Source organism: Ctenopharyngodon idella, chromosome 23 (assembly GCF_019924925.1).
Source record: "Ctenopharyngodon idella isolate HZGC_01 chromosome 23, HZGC01, whole genome shotgun sequence".
Taxonomy (NCBI): Eukaryota; Metazoa; Chordata; class Actinopteri; order Cypriniformes; family Xenocyprididae; genus Ctenopharyngodon; species Ctenopharyngodon idella.
In genome coordinates, this window is record NC_067242.1 from 9,865,940 (window position 1) to 9,883,584 (window position 17,645).

General features: G+C 35.9%; 1 protein-coding gene across 2 annotated transcripts in view; it reads left to right on the top strand.

Moving 5' to 3' along the window:
• The first annotated feature begins 282 nt into the window (after positions 1-282).
• LOC127505934 (RNA-binding Raly-like protein) overlaps positions 283-17,645 on the top strand; it is a 142,531-nt gene continuing 125,168 nt past the window's right edge. Inside the window, exon 1 of one of the 2 annotated variants that reach the window (XM_051881921.1) lies at positions 283-434. The gene's annotated coding sequence lies outside the window, so the exon portion shown is untranslated. The other variant, XM_051881922.1, reaches the window with a different exon arrangement.

Genomic DNA, 17,645 nt, shown 5'->3' on the forward strand with positions numbered 1-17,645 from the left:
AAAAACCCCCACATAACTAAAACTGATTTCATGACGTTATTAATGACATTACCAGCGATGTAATATCTCACGCGCGAGCGCACACACCTAACATTACTTGTTTATCGCCACAAAATATAAAAACGAACAGCAAGAACAACAAAGACGGTGTTGAGAGGCTCTCTTTAGACGTTACGTTGAGTCTGACATCATGGGAGCTCCGCAACCTTAAAAGAGACGGTAAAAAATACAACGGGAGAATCACAGAAGGCTCTCAGTGTGGAATGATAACGACTAACTAACTGCGTCTCCTGTCAGCTCCTCTTCCCGCCGCTCAAGGCAGCAGCAGTCACGTGACAGCAGCGAGGGCTCACAGACTGAGAGAACGCGCTTCATTCGCCATACTGTGTTTTGTGCCATAACGCATTTTTATCGCAACATTTTACTCCCACTCGGTGAGTACGTTTCCAGGCCTTTTTGTAACCCTTTTTGTCTTTTCACTTGCTCTTTTTTATTTTTTCTCTCTCCTTTTGCTGGGGTTTGAGCGTTGAGATTTGAAAAAGTGTTGTTTTGAGGCGTTTTTCGATCCGTACCTCAAGTTTTTAGTATGCAGTGATTTCTATCGGGGCTATTCAGTACTGAGTGACACTGGCCAAGTACGTGCTTGCAGTCGTGTGAAATCATGCAACTGGTTTTTAAATGGCCTTGGCAGTTCTATTTTTACGTATGTACGATGATATTTGTTTTTAACCCTTTTTCCTTTTTTGTTCTCTGCCATTGACTTTTGCTGTAGATATGCTTTGCTTGTATTTTGCGGTGTTGTTCATGAGAGTTTTGTGATTTTGATGTCACCGAGCGAAGCATTTGCTTTTATTTTGGTCTTTTCTTTACCCAAAAGTCATTTTCAGACCTGGTGACGTTTTAATGGAAACTTTTCTTGCAGCTTACCTGTCACGTTTGTTTATTTTTGCTGGTTTTTCTTTCATTTTTTAATGCCTTATACTTTTGCAGATGATTTTAAGGTGAAGTGATTTTTGGATGTGCTCATTTTTCACGTATATCATGCAAATTAAGGTGTCTATGAAGGGAATAATTGTTTCTTTGGGGGAAGTATCAATCAGTGCGTCTTTGCTTTCACCGAAGATGAACAGACTCTCCTTTGCAGGTATATAAGGACAAGAAATGCAACCTTACAGCACATGTTTGTTTGCAATAAAAGCAAGGCGATTCTGAAATGTTCATCTGTGAATGATGTATTCTTTGGCTGTGAGATTAATCATCAAATACACATCTGTAGTTGTGCTTGTGCATAACCATATTGCAAGTGAATGTGAAACTATGTGGAACCTTGTGTGTATCATACCTTTATCGTTTTGTAGATTACAATAAGTGGATTTCTCATTCACCCTATGTGGATTTGATGGTATTATATTTTAAAGATTCAGCCCATATATCATTTATAATTGTTCATATGCTAAGGTCCCACTAACTGCATTTTAGATATAATCTTCAACAATTTCAGACTGTGTTTGGATGCCAAATATTCTCACTGTGAAGGTTGGATGATTTCTGGTGAACACATATATGTTATGGACCAACAGAGCACATTTTATTGCAGGTAAATAGCAAAATTTAAATGACAACATGAAATAAAAGGGTTAAAAACACATGTAGATGTCTCTCAACTGAAAAGAAAGAGTAATTAGCATGTTAAATTGTCTTTTAGGGTCTCTCAAAAGAGATTCGGCATGCTGTTTCTTTCAGCACCATGGACAGCAGATGAGTTCACAAATAGCATTTCAGCACTCTGTGAACATGCACAACTTTTTCATGCCGTCTATTATGTACAGTGGGAAACCTTTTGTAACGCATCTTTTTTTTTAGATCTGTCTGTTTAAAGAGATAGTTAACCCCACAAAAACTCACCCTCATGTCGTTCCAAATACGTATGACTAACTTTCTTTTTTCATCCCTTAGTATTTTTATTGTCCATACAATGAAAGTCAGTGGGGTCCAATGTTGTTTTGGACCCAATTGACCGCAAATGGAAGTATCTTCTCTTTTGTTCCACATAATAAAGTAAGTCATACAGGTTTGGATCGACATTAGGGTGAGTAAATATTTTTTAGGTTGAACAATCCCTTTAACTTTTTTCTTTCTAAAAACATATTTTCCTGAAAAACCTGTAAGCATTGTGTGCACATGCTTTCCCACAGTTCCCAAAAGCAGTGATCAGTGACACAGCAAGGTGTGTGTGTGGGTGGGCATGGCAATAGCAGCTGTTGTGCTTTGTTTTTTCATCTTAAGCTTCAGCTATTCCAGTTAGCCCACAGAATATCTTGAGTTTCTATCTTAATGTCGGCCACTGTAGTGATTGTGAAGGTGCGTGGCTGCATTGAGATGTACATGGCGTGTGTTGAAAGGTGCCTCTGCTGCGTTGATAAATGTCTCTTTCTCTGTCATCCCTCCAGCTGGGTGTTATGATAGCCGGCGTTACTTCCTGCGGTGTCGTCTCAGCCCTCCAGGCAATTTTCCCCTGTTATCTGGGCGTCGCACATGAGAGCTATAAATGAGGGTTGAGAAATATAATAGCTCATGTGTGGAGATGGCTTTGCGCTCATGAATAAAACATCCTTCCGCTAGTAAAGGACTGTTTACGCTGGACATGTGCCCGCCATCTGAGTACAGCTGGACTGTGTGTGGTGTACTTTGGTGCATGTTTTGTTAGTTGACTCCTGATCTCCTTAAGATATTGCATTGTTATTGATATTAGTTGCAGACATTATAGCCAGCGGGATACTTCATACCCAGAGGAATTTATAGGAATGTCTTGGTCTCAGATTCTCATACTGCCAAAGCAACAGGACGTAAAGGATCAGAGTTAAAACCCCTTTGAACTGCAGTCTCTGATCCGTTGCAGGGGGGAAAAAACAGGGATTGTTAGTGACATAGGAAACACTGGGATGGAAATCACAGAGGTTTGGTTCTGTTGAGTTGTTTTCAGCTACTTTCGTACTGTGAGATTGATATTTGATTATTTTAAAGGCATAGTTCACCCCAAAATGAAAATGTTGTTGTAGGACTTTCTTTCTATGGAACGCAGAAGATATTTTGAATGACATTGGGTTTCAAACAACATTGGACCCCATTGACTTTCATTGTATGAACAAAAGAACACTGAGGCAGTTTTAAAAATATCTTCTTTTTTGTTTCACAAGTAAGAAAGTCACACAGGTTTGAAACAACATGAGGGTGACATTTGCAACACATTTTACTTCTGTAAAGTGATCTACTTCTGAGGCAAAAAATATATGGTTAAATATTTTGTCTGTGGTAAATTGATTGAAAATGAGTGAACCCTTTTAAGGATAATGGCATTAATTACTTAATTAACAATCGGAAAGCGCTATTTAGCTACTTGTTAGCACTTATCCGCACAGCCTAGGTGATGTTAGGTGAAATGGAAAGTAATTTTAATTAAAACAATTCATCAAACATTTCTTTTTGTCTTTGAAATATTGTGTGCAAAAACACTACACTCTAAAAACAACCCAAGTTGGGTTGAAAATGGACAAACCCAGCAGTTTGGTTAAATGTTTGTCCAACATGCAGGGCAGTTTCATTTAACCCAACTTTTGTTAAAAAATTACTATATAGCTGGCTTAAAATGAACCCAAAATAGGTTGGAAATTAAAAATCAGACAAATAATTACTAGAGGCAATATTAATATTCAAAACATGAACATTAATTAATAAGCAGTTTAATAAATGTGTATTGTTTCATTATTATTCATTAACAACTGGGTTAAAAACAACCCAAGTTGGGTTGAAAATGGACAGTGAATGTGTTGTTTTATCCCAGCGATTGGGTTAAATGTTTGCCCAACCTGCTGGGTAGTTTTATTTAACTCAACTATTGTTTAAAAATCACTGTATTGCTTGCTTAAAATGAACCCAAAGTATGTTGGAAATGAACTTTAATATGTTTAATAAATGAACATTTATTAATAAGTTTAATGAATAATAATTAAACAATAAACATTTATTAAATTGCTTATTAATAAATGTTCACCTTTTGATTATTATTGTTGCCTCTAGTAATTATGTATCTGATTTTTAATTTCCAACCTTTTTGGGTTCATTTTAAGCCAGCCATATAGTAATTTTTTTTTTACAATAGTTGAGTTAAACAAAACTATCCAGCAGGTTGGGCAAACATTTAACCCAACTGCTGGTTTAAAACAACTCATTCACTGTCCATTTTCAACTCAACTTGGGTTGTTTTTAACCCAGAATTTTTTAGAGTGTAGTAATGTATTAAGAAAGTAAATTTAGATTTTATGTTGACTTTTAAAAGTAAAGCACACAATTAATATTTTTGTCAGTGTCTTCTTTGTCGGTGTTGCCTCATTTAACACAGACATTTTAACAGTGAGATTTCTAAATGACATTCTAATGACTACAAGACTTCATTGCTTTCCCAGACATATTCTAATCAAAAAAAAAAAAAAAAAAGGACAAAATGCTTTTGAGCTTATACCTAACATGGTCATATCTTAATAACAAGCAGAATTAGATAAAAGCTTCTCTCTCTGAAGGACTCTAACCTCTCATGTACCCCAGAGCAGATAAACAGCTCACCCTTAGCGATGAGCACTGGGCTTTTATAAGCTCGGAGGAATCGGTTTGCCTTTTTGAAGCTGTAAATTTGATAAATGGGAGGAGTCTTCATTAAATAATCATATTCTGAACAATCAAACCCATTTCTGAAGAACAAGGGCAATCTAGCAGAGCTTTTAAGTGGCAATTATGTTAAAACATTCGTGTTAAAATACAGTCCTTAAGTGCAACCTCTTCAGTGACATGTACTCCAACAACTTTTCCAATTAAATTGTTTTGTTAACCTTAGTGACATTCCGAGTTTCAGCCAATCATTAGAATGAGCTCACTGACAGTATCAACTCAGAGATTATTGATGTCAGCCAGATTTATGTAAGTTTTCGTCCTGCTCCAGAGGGAGCAGTTCAAATCAACATGAAATCAAAATTGATCCTATTTACCTTATCAAAATATTTGTCCAAAATGACTTATAGGCTGTTGTCAACGAGCACACTTATTTTTAAACCCTCCCCTCCAACAACATATAGAAACCACTTTTCACAATCCAATCAATTCTCAATAGATAAAATAAAATCTTTCCAAACACATTTTTCTTGTTGAATATCCTGTTTCACTCTACCATTCAAAAGATTGAAATTAAATTGATCAAAAGTGACAGTTAAAATATTTCAGTTATAAAAAACAATGCTGAAAACTGTTTCTTGAGCACCAAATCAGCATATTAGAATGATTTCTTAAGGATCATGTGACTCTGAAGACTGGAGTAATGATGCTGAAAATTCAGCTTTGCATCAAAGGAATACATTTGATTGGTTCACTTCTGAATGAAAATGTCCTGATAATTTACTCACCCCAATGTCATCCAAGATGTTAATGTCTTTCTTTCTTCAGTCTAAAAGAAAGTAAGGTTTTTGAGGAAAACATTCCAGGATTCTTCTCCATATAGTGGACTTCAGTGGGGTTCAACGGGTTGAAGGTCCCAATTACAGTTTCAATGCAGCTTTAAAGGACTCTACACGATCCCAGACGAGGAATAAGTGTCTTGCCTAGCAAAACGATCAGTCATTTTCAAAAAAAAAAAAAAAAAAAAAATTATATATTTTTTTTAACCACAAATGCTCATCTTGCACTGCACTGAGATGCGCAACGCATTACGTTAAAAGGTCCCGCGTGACGTAGGCAGAAGTGCCATGTTAGGGCAAAAAACTTCATCTAATTTCCTCCTCCAACTTCAATTGTTGTTTTACCTTTTTTTGTAAAGGGCGTTTAGCTTAATCTTTGCACGTTCGCTTTGTAGACACTGGATCGGTACTTCCGCCTACGTCACACATGACCTTTTTAACGTCATTTAACGTTTACGTCATGCGTGCGGATCACAGAGCTAGTGCAAGATGTACATTTGTGGTTAAAAAGTGTATATACTTTCTTTTCGACCGAAGAAAGAAAGACATAAACATTTTGGATGACATGGGGGTGAGTAAATTATCAGGAAATTTTCATTCAGAAGTGAACTAATCCTTTAAAATATATCCAAATAAAAGCAGTTATTTTAAATTGTAATAATAATTCATAATATTACTGTTTTTACTGTATATATGATCAAATAAAAGCAAAAGAGACTTCTTTTAAAAACAAAACAAAAAAAATATTACCAACCCCACACTTTTGCACGGTAGTATATATTCGCCATTTTATAACCGTGAAATTAAAATGGGTTGTTTATATGTTGTCTTTAGTAGAAAACTTTAGCTGATTTGTGCTTGTTTGATTTAAGGCAGATGGTTCCCAAGCTACATGATGCCTTTTTAGTTGTTTTATTGAAACTGATCTCATCAGAGTTAACTAATATTAATGCAATCATTCAACTTATCAGCTTACTTTTTCTTCTGACTTATTTCCTGAACTCTGAGCACAGCCTCGGAGGCCCCGGATCTCATTCTAGCAGAGAAAACAGTTATTTTACAGTGTGTTTAGGTTGACAGCAGGTTAATGGGCTGGACTGAGAGATGTGGCTCTATGGGGCATCAGTGTAATAAGCGTGTGGTCTGATCTGTGGTTTGATCCTGTCACTTACTCGCTGCTGAAGACTCTGTTCCATCAGCCAATCAGCTCTGAGTCCAGTATATAATATGAATGTGCCTTCCTAGTGCTCATTTAAGACCCGTTTAGGCACAGTCAGAGGAAAATAATCAATCTGCCTTCCTCAAACGTCTAAAAGTTAGTGTGCATCCAAGTTTGCACTTTAAAATTGGACTTTGCTCTAATTGCCTGGTTTCAGTCCCATTTGACATTCAAAAGACTAATTAATATCGGCGAGATGGCACAAAAAACTGGCTACTGTTTTAGTTTTTGCTTTAGAGACTTCATTTACTTTTTACTTGGTCCAGCTGGGATGGTTTCTCACTTTGTTCCAACTGAGGAACAATTTTTACTACCAAACTTACACATATGGGTTGGGAAGAAATCAGCAATTAAGGGCAAAAACTAAATGTGTGCTTCTTATTTCTTATTTGTGCATCCTAGTTTCCTTCACTTGTGTCTTAACTCCACCCCTTTAGGATGCGAGGGAAAGATACACATGTGCATCCTCACTCATGACTCCTCAGGAAGCTTCCTCGCTCCTCATTTCTCGCCTCCTCACGGTGCAATTTGAGAACTGAGATGTCCTTCAAGATGGCTGAGTTTGATTGGTTTCCGGGTCAAGGGCTTGAGGAGCGAGGAAACGAGGAAGCATCAGTTTGAGTATTGAGAAGCACCCAATGAAATTTAAAGGTGCACTAAGTAACTCTCTGGCTGACACAACAGAGGTCTTGTACTTCATACTGACACCTACTGGCGAGGATGAAGCATCACAGTAAAGAAAATGTTTTCCGTTATCGGATGTCATAGAATTAATCTACTGTATTCACAAGCTATTTGTCACCAATGGTCAACTTATTCCAAAATAGAGCTGATATATATATTAAGTATAATATAATATAATATAATGTGCTTTAAGTTTAAGAAGCATGTCATTTTCATGTTTTGTTTATTATCAGTTCAAAGTGTGTTTCAGTGAATCACTGAATCAAAGCAAAATTTTTATTCAAAATCCTTGTTTGCATCTATTTCATATTCACAGTGGTCTTTATGTGGCTATATACGTATATTATGTATTAATGAAATAATGAAAATGATATAATACTTCCTTATATTCATCTAGTGAGAAATACTGTAAAAATATGCTTTGATTATTTTTAGGTAAATTTACACATACATATTAAGATGCTTGATTTCTACAGCATTTTTTTCACTAGAGGAATATAAGTGTATATGTATATGTATATATATATATATATATATATATATATATATATATATATATAATATATCAGACAGCCATCATGCTACTGATTTGTCTTCTTTATCTCATGTGAGTGCATCATTTTAAACAGTTTTGTCTAAAGTGTTATTCATTCTTTAAGTGTGAACTTGAAGCCTTTTAATGTGAAAAAAGTACTTAATGCACCTTTAAAGCAATGAGAATATTTTAAATTCCTGCCGTAAGTACTAAAGATTTGTGCTCACATGTACAAGTGCAGCCTTGAGAACGCATGTTTAAATGTTGCATGCCTTTAAGCGTTAACGTTTACTCCTTACTGGGAAATATTTATACCTCGTTGTCTGTGGCAGATTAAATCATGATTCACTTCATGGAATCAATTTCACAGCCTATTTCAGCGGCACCGTGTCCCGCATCCAACTGATGTCGTTTTACCCCACTATTTGTCTCGCTTGGGATGCACAAGCTTTCCCAATATATTTATCCCTCTCTGTTTATCATATCAGCCTGCATAAAATCTTCATTAATGCACATGATTGAAACCCCAGTATTATAGTGAGGCAAGGCTAGTTTTTCTTACTCCTGGTTCTTTGTACACCTGCTTTTTTGCACATACACAATCACAGTCATTTTATATGGATGTGTGTTATTTATTAAGGGCAGACCAGCACCTTTCAGAACTCTATTAAGTGCAGATCTCTCGGCTTGTCAACATCGGGGAGAGATGCGTTCCGTCAGCTACAAGAGCTGTCGACTTTAAGACAGCTCCTAAACTATTAGAGTTATACTGTGACAAAGCTGCTCTCGCATACTGTCATACCCTTGTACTGATAAACAGTCGCCCTGTCACACTCTTGTTGTGTTGCACTACTAGACTTTTGTGCTCACATCAGTGCTGGATTTAAACCAGTGGTCAACTAATATTCATGCCAATGTGATATACAATATAGAGGGAAGGTTGGCTATATATATATATATATATATATATATATTAGGGCTGTGTATTGCCAAGAATCTGGCGATACGATATGTATCACAATACAGGGGTCACGATACGATATATTGTGATATTGTAAGAAAGGTGATATATTGCGATATTTCTTGTTTAGAACTGTTATAAAGGACGCACCATTATATGCATAAAACCTGACAAAAAAACAACAACTTTATTTTATTTAATCAAGACAGTATTATTTAGGTGTAAATGTTTTAAAGGTTCACAGTATAGCAGTTTTTAATTTCTACTTCCTATTTAACAACAGAAAGTGCATAGTGCATTCCATGACTTTTTCATTTTTGATACTGTAAAGCTGCTTGCTTTAAAGCAGTCTTTTGTATAAAGTGCTGTTTAAATAAACGTGTCTTCACTGAAGTGCTGAACAGAGCTGGTGCAAACATATCCACATCGCCATGATCAGATGCTTTCTTTCTGCTGTTATTTTTGTTGTGTGTTTATTTTGTTATTGAGAGGAAAGCGTGCAGTACATATTACATATTCTATCGAAACGCCTCTCAGCAGCGTGGATGGCATCGGGATGTTAAGTAAGCTCTCAGATTCAATGCGTTTCCTGAATATTGGATTTTAACATTTTGCTATTTTGCAAACAACATGACTCTTGTCGATCTCCTTGTGGTTTCTTTATAGTTGAAGCTGAAATTAGTCCACATGAGCTCTGTACACCGCAGCGGGAACTGCAATAATTCTATCATCTTGTGAGCTGGGTTTGCTAAAGCTAACGCTAGTGGTGTGCATCACTAGCGTTAGCTTTCTAGTCTTGCGCTTCTCCGCGTCAGTTTACGTTCTGAGATAACACTGAAATCTAGCGATTAGCGGTTGGGATAAAACCGATCACAAAGCCACGAATCTTGGATGTAAATAAATAAATATCGATACAGCGTTTTTGAGAATCGATAGAGTATCGCCAAACATAATATCGCGATATTGACGTGTATTGATATTTTCTTACACCCCTAATAAATATATATATATATATATATATATATATATATATATATATACACACACACACTATCGTTCAAAAGTTTTAGTCAGTAAGATTTTTAAAATGTTTTTAAAAGAAGTCTCTTATGCTCACCAAGACTGCATATATTTGATTAAAAATACAGTAAAAACAGCAATACTTTGAAATATTAATATTAATTAACATTAATATTTAAAGTATATTTTCTATTTGAATACATTTTAAAATGTAATTTATTCTTGTGATGCAAAGCTGAAATTTTAGCATCATCACTCCAGTCTTCAGTCTCCAGAAATCATTCTAATATGCTGATTTGCTGCTCAGTAAATATTTTTTTTTTTCTGCTTAATATTTTTGTGTAATACAATTTTTTTTTTTCAGGATTCTTTGATAAATAGAATGAGCAAAAGAACAACATTGCGTTGAATTAGAAATCTTTTGTGACATTATAAATGTATAAATGAATGAATTAAAGTATTAATTTCTTTCAAAGAAACCAAAAAATCTTAATGACCCCAAACTTTTGAATGGTAGTGTGTGTATAATTATATATATATATATATATATATATATATACACACACACACACGCACACACACATATTATATATTTATATACAAACAATCTTTTGTGTTAAATGCGATTTTTTTTTTTTGTGATTAATTTGAAAGCACTAATATATATATATATATATATATATATATAATATAAATAAATGTGTGTGTATGTATATATAGCTTGCATTTATAAAATTAGGCAGTGTTGAAAACAGCTGAGCAAGAGTCACATATAGGGGAAAATGCTATTTATTATTTATTCCCCAACACCAGCTAGACTACTATCCTTTTTTTCTGTGTTGCATCTGTCCTTACCCATCGCTGAGTGTGTTTGTGTGAGTTTTTTTTTTAGAGGAACTGAAAGAAAAGCCTTTCTGTAAAGGTGGGGGTTGTTGTTATGACTGCAAGAGAATGCAGTGCATCACATATTCTGTATCTACCTTTGTTCCCTTCGCTTTTTCTTGACCTCTTCTGTTGCACTCGTGTTTTGTCTCTCTATTTCACACTCCAGTTATGCGGTGTGTGTTATAACTGTAAAGGCTGTAATCATCCTCCCTCATTTATTACTAGAGCAGAGTTTGGCTCCTCCCACACGCTCCTCTGGCTCTTCAAGACATGTTAGCAAGGGATGAGAATCAATCATCTCCCTGAGCTATTCCAGTGAACAGACACATCCAGACCTGCCCACTGGAATACACTGAGGCTTATAACAATTGCTAGCTTGTAGCTAAGATTTTCTTTATTGTAAAATAGTGGTTATTATTTAGATTCGTCCCAGTGAAACGTTAGAGTCACTGACTCTTCATCATTCAGTAGGTTCAGCCAGTGAAATGCTTCTTCACAGCCGGTGCTGTATTTGTTTGCACTGTAGTCAATCTTAGAAAGCAAGATGAAGGATAAAGATATTCGCTCACTTAAAAGATTCATTCAAAATAACAGGCTGCAATCCTTGTTAGGCCTCAATGAATGCCGATTGTTAACAGCAGAAGTGCTTATCGATATTGCCTCATCACACTCATGGCCAAACAAAATGAAACCCTGATCCAAACTGGTGAGCAGGTGGTTGTGGGGTACAGATGCTGGTAGAGTGGGTAATACTACGTCCAAATGTTCATGAGTGATGCATACACAACAACTACTCCATCTGGTTCACATCAGCAGCAGCTGGGCCGGGCCGAGATCAGCTGGACTTCACCTGAACCAACTGGAACTGTATGCTAAGACCCGAGATAACAGAGTAAACCTTGTCACGTTTCACTATAAAACTCAAAGAAGGAAATAAGACATTCAATTTTGCTTTGAAGCCTATTTTAGGACAATTTTGATGAGCTAAATATCATGTTATTTGGGGTTACTTCAACCCGCAGCAACAGTGTTAAAGTAACCCGATTCCTTGGGAAAACCGCAGACTTGGCAACACTGTGTGGCTGTAGCAAACGCACAATGTTGGAGTATCCAAAATAAACACTTGATTAAAAAAAAACATGCAGGAGATCGCAGGATAAAACAGAACCACTTTATACACAAACATAAACAAATAACTGAGAGGAACGATAAAAGGGCTTAAAGGTGCAATGTGTAAAATTTAGGAGGATCTATTGACAGAAATGCAATATAATATACATAACTATGTTTTCAGTGGTACATCAAGACCTTACATAATGAACCGTTATGTTTTTATTACCTTAGAATGACCCATTTCTATCTACATACACCGCGGGTCCCCTTACATGTTAAGTTGCCATTATGCGCAGGCATGTTTCTACAGTAACCCTAAATGGACAAACACTCTACAGAGCGTGTTTAGTCACTATGTTGTTCTCCTTCTAAATCATTCATGTTTTTAGAGGCGGCTTGCATCGTCACTACATTGAATGTGCACAAAGAAGTAGTAGTAGTAGTAGTAGTAGTAGTTGTCGTCTGGTTTATTAGAAGCGGAGAACGTTCTTTGTTAAAAGTAAGAAGAAACCTCATTGCTTCACACAAGCTACTCTCTGCTCTCTCAGATGACCACCGTAGCTTCTCCGAAAGGGAGGGGTGTGAGGGGTAGGGGTGTAAGAAAATATCGATACACGTGAATATCACGATATTATGTTTGGCGATACTGTATCGATTCTCAAAAACACTGTATCGATATTTATTTATTTACATCCAAGATTTGTGGCTTTGTGTTCGGTTTAAACCACAGACTGTATAAAACCCAACTGGTAGATGTCAGCGCTATCTCAGAACATAAACTGACGTGTAGCCGGAGAAGCGCAAGGTATTAGCATTAGCTAGCGTTAGCATTAGCAAACCCAGCTCACAAGACGATAGAATTATTCCGCTCCCGCGGTATACAGAGCTAAAGTGTGTGGACTCATTTTGGCTTCAACTATAAAGAAACCACTAAGGAGATCGACAACAGTCAGTTGTTTGCAAAATAGGCCAGGTTAAAATCCAAAACTCGGGAAGCATTGAATCTGAGATCTCAGTTAATATCCCGACGCCATCCGCGCTGCTGAGAGAGGCGTTCGATAGAATATGTAATATGTACTGCACGTTTTTCTCTCAGTAACAAAATAAACACACAACAAAAATGACAGTGGTGACAGCAGAAAGAAAGCATCTGATCATGGCGATGTGGATATGTTTGCAACAGCTCTGCTCAGCACTTCAGTAAAGACACATTTTTTAAACAGCACTTTATATAAAAGACTGCTTTAAAGCAAGCAGCTTTACAGTATTAAATATAAAACAGACATTCAGTCATGAAATGGACTATGCACTAGTTGTTAAATAGTTTAGAAATTAAAAACTGCTATACTGTGAACCTTTAAAACATATACACTTAAAGAATCCTGCAATCACTTTACTATTTTCCCTTAGATTGCACAAAATAGTAATTAGTGATATAAATGCAAATGATACTGTATTGATTAAATAAAATAAAGTTGTTTGTAAGGTTTTATGCATATGGTGGTGTGTTCTTTATGACTGTTTTTTTCTAAAATTAGATTCTCTTTCTAAAAAAACAAAAAATATCGCAATATATCGCCTTTCTTACAGTATCGCAATATATCACAATATATCGTATCATAACCCCTGTATCGTGATACGCATCGTATCGCCAGATTCTTGGCAATACACAGCCCTAGTGAGGGGTGTGCGTTGTTAGTTGCAACCTCACCGCTAGATGCTGCTAAAATTTACACACTGCACCTTTAAATACACAGACTGAGGTAATGAACTTGAACAGAAACAGGCACCTGAGAAATCAGAAACCATGGAAACTAATAATGACCAGGAACACAGGGAAAACGAAACCAAAACACAATGACAATTGACAACCCTGACAATTACATGTTTGTGAATGCAAAGTGCCTTGGTTTCCCTTTATTTTCATATTGTATTTTTTATTAATTCACAAATCTGTTTGGTTGATACCATCCAATCTAATGATATGCAAAAATACTGTAAATGATTTAAGTAGCTTTTTTAAACATACCCTAAAAAAAAACATTACAGGTGTGCATCTTTAGACAAAAAAATGGCAGTGACATATTTTAAGATATGTCAGTGCGAGTTGCTTTCAGTTAAAACAGCTCAAACATGCATTTTAGTCTAGGACTAGCTTGAGCCTTGTCTGTGAAACCGGGGGTATAATACATATTATTCAACATTTATTGAGTATTTAAGGCAAGACACCCCAGGTGAATAGGGTAAAAAAAAAAAACTAATAGATATTACCATACTTCCCCAGTTGATTGATTACATTAAGAATTGCAAACATTTTTTCTGAAATGTTATGTTTAAATATGCAAATGAGGTGTCATCTAATTAAATATGTGCTAATTTGCATACGTTTCTAGAACAAAAATCTGAAGATTGGATGAAGTTAGGTTCAAAATTCTTATTTCATTTTTTTTTTAAATATTAGAGTCAAAGGCTTTTACAGAGGGGATATTTGATATCTCTTTTTGTATCACTATAAATCAGAAAATACTGTCAACAGCCAGAAAAAAATAATATTTCACTTTTTTTTTTTTAGGAATAAAATGTTGTATAAAATCAGGTAAAATATATATCAACAAACCCCTCTGTAAAAACCTTCATAATATAGATAGGAATAAAAATGTAAAGTTTGGTGTAAGTGCTGAAGTGGATATTTCTGAGGGGGAAAAAAAAACGGCCATTAAAGATATATACTGTAATTGAAATATACAGACACAAATAGATAAAGTGCTATAAAAGATACACTTAAAAGTGTGTTTGGATGTTTTCTTTCTCTAGTCTGAAAAAACACTTTATATACAGTGTTTCTGCCTGTAGTGTCTCGCCTTAAAAAAAAAAAAGAGTTTGATTTTGATTGTTTTGTTTTTGTAGGCAGGCAGTTCGGCTTCAATAGCCTGTAGCTTGATAAACCTGAGGCCGGATTGTTAGCCAGCGCTGTTAGTCTGTCTGTGTCATTCCATTTTATGAGTCATATCATCTCATTGTCAAGCTAAGTGTCATTAGACTGGATTTCTTCAGAGGAGAGCTCTCTCCACAGGTCACTCTAGTTTCTCCAGGGTTGCATCAACTCTGCTTAGACTCTATAAGAGACAGACCCCAACACGCTCCGCAGCCGACAATCTTTCTCCCTTTCTGCTCCCTCTACTCTACCAGCCACAATGGGAACATCCGAGGCCGATCAGTTTCTGATGGAGCGTGACCTCAATTTCCTCTTCCTTTCACATGAGGAGAGACTAGGATAGAGGGATGAAAAATTGATTTGCATGTGTGTGGCTTTGAGGTGTTTGCGGTGCTCATACAAGATTTCCCAGGGTTTGCTTGAGGATGTGATGGTTTGAAGTGAAGCGAGAGGGTCCGCTGAATGCGGACGGAAACGTCTGACGAATGATGTGAGCTGATGAGACGTCTCACCTTGAAATCTGAACCCGCTGCTTTGCTGTTAAAATAGGTTCTAGGTCAAATCTAGACGTTAAACTATCCTGACAGTACGAAAAAAGGTTTACTAACCAAAGGTTGAGATGAAAATTTAGTTTTGAAACCATATAAAATGAGGTGATTGTTTAAGGAAACTGTATGCACATAAAAAGCCTATTTTTTTAAATCCAGTATCTGTGAATCTTTGACATGGTAACCGAATGTAATTTAGAAATAAAATAAGGTTTATTTATTAATTGATCCAAGAAATAATAGTTAGTTTACACAGTATTTAACAGACATTTAGAGCTTCATATGTGTAAATTAATGTGTTCTCCATAATAGTTGAAAACCTTAATGTCTTTTCGACTGAAACATCTTGGATGACATGGGGGTGAGTAAATTATCAGGAAATTTTCATTCTGAAATGAACTAATCCTTTAATATCTCAAATGTTTCTCCTAGAAAGCACTGAGATTAAAAAGAGACTCCAGCTTCTCAGGTTTTTCTCCCTGAGAAATGGCCTTATAATCTCATATCTGTCTTATCTCAACAGTATCTCAAACTATGCTCAAATATACCTAGATAGCAAAGTGTGCAATCAAATAATTTTAATGTTAACTTAAACATTTTTCATCAAATTCTCCCAAGAACAAATGATCTGAGATATGCAATCCACTTTCATTTTATATCTCTGCCGTCTTACGGTATGTGAACACTTACCACATTTATGTCTGTATTTCTCCTAAAGAATTTTAAGAGTCTAAGTTGATACTTGAATAAATCTCCCTAGCCATGAAAGTGCAATACATGTCCGCCTGGGCAGATGAGGGATGTTTTGAACTCAGTATTACCTGAATCAATAGAAAAGCCAGAAATCATCTGCAGAATCTGCAGTGTTGAGGAGCATGATTTACACCATTCAGTTACAGTATTGCATTCAGAGACATGTAATACTAATGTCAAGATAGTCAAGGGCTGTTGAAAGTTTTTCTGTCAATCATAAATGTTTCTGAATGTACATTCATGGCCACAAGTTTGTGAGCACACAAAGTTTGTTTCAAAACATCTTTTCAAAAAAACTCTGTCTTGTGTATAACCCTTTCTTTTCACTTTATTAAAGAGAAATACTTCTACAAGTACTTGATACTTCATTCAGTATGACTCACCTGCACGTTAACGCAGCACAGGGTTTCTCATGCTTGAATAATAGTTGGTATTTGAAAGTGGAGGTGTGTGAGTGAACGCCACTCAGATATTCAGCTGAATGTAAAAAAACCATTCATTTTCTCCTCTGAGAAATAGATTTTATTAATAACATATAAACATTTAAGACCAATCATGAGCTCCAAGACTTTTAAATAACCCTTACTACAGGATTACTCACCAAATAAATATGTAATCATAAAATATATATTTGATATGAAATGATTTCGCAATTGTACAAGCTTCTGCCAATCAAAAATAGTCCAATACTTTGTACTGTACAAAACGATTGGTTTAGCAACAAGACACTGCAACAATATTACAGTAAAACTGAGGTCATGTTATCAGGGTATGTTTATACACTTTCAAATGACTTAAAGTATATTTAAAATAGATATTGTTTTAATATGTATAAGCAGTAGTCAAATACGACAGAAAATCAATACACTACCTTAAATTCACTAGCAGAAAGGCAGCGCTGTCCTCCTAATATGGCATCTAAACAAAACAGTTACCCAGAACTCAACACGGTGTAGTATCAGTTTAATGATCGTTAGGCTGCATAAATTAGGCCAACCGGAACCGGGAACACTTCCTATAACACCCAATGTACTTGTTACATCGTAAGAAGAATGGCATCTACGCTAATATTAGTCTGTCTGTCTCATCTTTATTCTGAGGTTAACATAGTCAGCTTGATGCGGTCCAAATCCAGATCAGATGGTGGACCTGCACCTAGACACGACTCTATATTTTAAACTACACCACAAATATCTGCCTGGAAGTTTCTAGTAATCTTGAAGACCTTGGGTGCATCTCAGTCAGCTCCCTAGTTCACTAGTCAGGGCACTGATCAGGGAGTCGGCCATTTTAAGGGCTGTCTCAATCGCAGAATCCTTCCAGTGTGCTAAAATGTTCGCTCCCTAAAAAGTCCCACAATGCATCGTAAAAAACTAGGGAGCATCGATGCTCACTATGTTCCCTTTAATGGACGTTCTGAAGCACAAAACATAAATCACGTAAGCCAACTCACTACACATAATAACACATGAAAGATACAAACCATTATTT